The sequence below is a fragment of the Lathyrus oleraceus genome, chromosome 6, assembly GCF_024323335.1.
Source record: "Lathyrus oleraceus cultivar Zhongwan6 chromosome 6, CAAS_Psat_ZW6_1.0, whole genome shotgun sequence".
Taxonomy (NCBI): Eukaryota; Viridiplantae; Streptophyta; class Magnoliopsida; order Fabales; family Fabaceae; genus Lathyrus; species Lathyrus oleraceus.
Window position 1 is genome coordinate 277,407,805 of NC_066584.1, and position 4,180 is coordinate 277,411,984.

A 4,180-nucleotide genomic window follows, 5' to 3' on the forward strand; every position below is an offset into this window, starting at 1 on the left:
CATAAGGTTCCTCAGTAAACTCGTATTAAGCACATCCTGAAGCATATTTTGAAGAACTGATTTGGAGTAAATTAGGAGTTTGTTGTTGTTGTTGTGATAACGAAGATGAACTACTAATAGTTCTTTGAGCTGTTGCAACACATTGTTGTTGAGCTTGTTCTTGTTGAGCAGATTGTTGTTGAGAAGCCATTGTTGATGAAGAACAAGGGTTTTCGGTTGAAGATAGTTTTTAGGCTTAAAAGAGAGAAAGTGTAGGAAGTGAATGTAGCGAAAGTGTGTGAAGTGGGTTTATATAAGAGTTTTGCAATCATGAATAAAATCTTAAATAGTGCAAAGAATATGACAATGGGAAAAACATGAAGATTTTACCTATTCCTAAGAAATTTATTCACCTAATGTATCATCAGCAGTTCAAAACCAGTTCAGTTTTCTAAGACAATTGTCTTTAAAAATGTTCCACTAACCAAGACTGGTTGACATCTATTTAATACAAAAAGTGTTTACTATCCAAAATACAAAACGTTTAACCAAACACATTATGATTGTATAATTTTGAACTTATGAAACCTTCTCAATTCATAAGGCTCAAATGTTCAGAGTCAAAATATCTCAGAGTCTCATTAAACCATTATGAGTAATTAAACATTCTAAGATAATCATCTTTTTCATTTTGGACATAAATCCATTTTTAAATTATTCAGAATGAAAATAAACCTATCTTCAACAAGGGATTTTGTAAATATATCAATCCATTGATGGTATGTATCAATAAATTTTAAGTTTAAAATTCCCTTATGAACTTAGTCACATATAAAGTGATGTTTAATCTTAATATGTTTAGCTCTAGAATGCAAAATGGGATTCTTAGATAAACAAATAAGATAAGTATTATCAGAGAGAATATAAATGTTACTCTCATATATCTACAAATATTCTAGTTGACTTTTCATCCAAAGCATCTAAGTGCTGCATCTAGAAGCTACAAGGTATTCAACTTCAGTAGTTGATAATATTATTGTTGAGTGCCTCTTGTTGGACCATGGGGTCAAGTTGTCTCCCAAAAATAGATAGCTTCCAGAAGTGTTTTTTCTTTCAAGTCTATCTCCATCATAATCAACATCACAATAACCCACTATATTATAATCTTTTGATTTTCTATAACACAAGCCAATGTTAATTATACCTTTCAGATACCTGAAAATCCTCTTAATAATTATTAAGTGGGATTCTCTAGGATCTAATTGGAAGCGAGCACACAAACAGACACTAAACAAAATTTCAGGTCTAGAAGCAACTAAGTATAAGAGATAACCAATCATACCTTTGTATACCTTTTGCTCTACCTTTGCAGTTACCTCATCCATCTCAAGGATACATGTAGGATGCATAGAGTTATTTGATATCTTGCATTCTAACATGTAAAACTTCTTCAAAAGTTCTTTTGTGTATTAACTCTGATGGATGTATGTTCCTTCTGAACTTTGATTAATCTGAATTCCTAGGAAGAACTTGAGTTCTCTCATCAGACTCATCTCAAATTCTGCCTGCATGGACTTAGAAAATTCCTTGCACACAGCAACATTAGCAGAACCAAATATGATATCATCTACATAGATTTGAGCAATAAGGATATCATTTTTAATGTTTTACAGAAAAAAGTTGTGTCAACCTTCCCTCCGGTGAAATCATTTTCTAAAAGAAAATTTATGATTCTTTAATACCATACTCTAGGAGCTTGTTTCAGACCATACAATGATTTCTTAAGTTCGAAAACAAAATCTGGGTTTTTATGATATTCAAAACCATGAGGTTGGTGTACATACACTTCTTCAGTTATGTAACCATTCAGAAATGCACTCCTAACATCCATCTGATACAATATAATGTTATGATTAACAACAAAGGAAATTAAGAGACAAATAGACTCTAACCTGGAAATTAATGCAAAGGTTTATGTATAGTCAATACCCTCTTGTTGACTATATCCTTGTGCAACTAGTCTAACCTTGTTTCTTACTACCTCTCCTTGTTCGTTCAACTTATTTATGAAGATCCACTTTGTTCCAATAACATGAGTTCATTTGGGTCTTGGCACAAGATACCACACATCATTTCTAGAGAATTGATTGAGTTCTTCTTACATATCCAGAATCTAATGTGTTCAGAAGTGCTTCATCAACGGATGTCGGCTCTATCAGGGACACCAAAGCCATAGTCGTCTCTCAGAATGTTTGAATGAGGATCTGGTTTTGATTGATTAAGATTTATCTCCCATAATCAATTCTTCAGAGTGTGAAGACCTCTGTCTGTGCTTCCTTAGAGGAGTCTGAACTTCAACAACTTCTAGTTTAGTAGCTTCATAGTCTTTTGCCTTATCATCTTTTGCTTATGAATTTTTACCTTCAGAGCCTGAATATGTGATCTCCTAATCTGCAAATTTCTCAACTAGCTTTGACTTTTCATAACCAAGCTTATCATTGAATCTGACATGGATTGATTCTTCAACAATCAGTGTATTAGTATTATATACTCTATTGCCTTTTGAGCAATCATAAATCCTAACATGACGCACTTCTATGCCTTAGAATCAAACTTGTTCAGATTGTCCTTAGTGTTCAACATAAAACAAGAACATCCAAAATGATGAAAATATGAAATGTAGGCTTCTGATTCTTCCATAATTCATAGGGAGTCTTACCCAGAATAGGTCTTATAGAGATCATGTTCTGAATGTAACACACTGTGTTGACTGCCTCTGCCCAGAAGTGCTTAGCCACATTAGTCTTATTGATCATGGTTCTGGCCATTTCTTGCAGAGTCTTATTCTTCCTCTCTACAACTCCATTTTTGTGTGGAGTTCTAGGGCAGAAGAAATCATGGGAAATTCCATTTGCATCAAAAGGTTTTCCAAAATATTTGATTTCAAATTCTCCACCATGAACACTTCTGACTTTTATAATTCTGAGATCCTTCTCATTTTTCACTTGGGAGCAAAAGGTACAAAACAAAGAATGTGACTCATTCTTATGTCTTAAGAATTTCACCCATGTCCATCTGTTATAGTCATCAACAATGACTAGACCAAACCTCTTACCATTGGCAGAAGCAATTTTCACTGGTCCAAAAATATCCATATGCAGAAGTTCCAATGGTTTGGACTTGGAAACAACATTTTTAGCTTTGAAAGAAGTTTTAGAAAACTTTTCTTTCTTACATGCTTCACAGAGAGCATCTGAAGCAAACTTCAGATTTGGAAGGCCTCTAACTAAATTAAGCTTATTTAACTGAGAAATCCTTTTCATGCTAACGTGGCCCAATCGTCTATGCCACGTCCATTTCTCTTCATTTACAAACATAAGACATTTTACACTTTGATTTTTCAAATCAGTCAGTCTTATTTTATAAATTTTGTTCTTCCTCTTTCCATTGAAAAAAACCGAGCCATCCTTCTGACTGATAGCTTTACAAGACTTTTGATTGAAAATAATGCCTTAATCATTGTCACTTAATTGAATTATGGATAAAAGGTTATGCATTAATCCTTCAACTAATAAAACATTAGTAATGGAAGGGAGATAATCATGACCTACTATTCCGAAGCCAATAATCTTTCCTTTTTGATCACCTCTGAAACCAACGATGCCTTCATGATTAAGTTCTAGGCTTTGGAACATATGCATTCTTTACGTCATGTTCCGCGAGCATCCAGAGTCCAGATACTATGATCGGTGTCTCAACTATGCTACTAAGGATGTTTGCAACATATATTATATTATCCTTAGGTACCCACAACTTTCTGGGTCCTTTTTGGTTAGTCTTCCCAGAGTTTTTGACAAACTTGGATTTTTGTGCAGGATATTTATACATGTATGCATAGTTGAAACGGGAACGAGCTTTTTCTTTAGCCTTAGGTTTTGAAAAGGCTTTACCTTTAGGCACAACACCATTTTGTTTACCAGAAGGGACAAAATGGGAATGAAGTGTTTTTGGTTTATCATCTTTTCAAGAATTAGATTCTTCATTAGAATTATAACCAATTCCTCATGTTCCATTTCTGCTTACGCCATAAATCATTGAAGCGATTACACTTCTATTTAGGTTTTTAGCAAGAAAATTATGGGAGGACTTTCCATTTTTTTTATGACATCACTAGAGTCTGTAGAGGCTTCTGAAATATTTT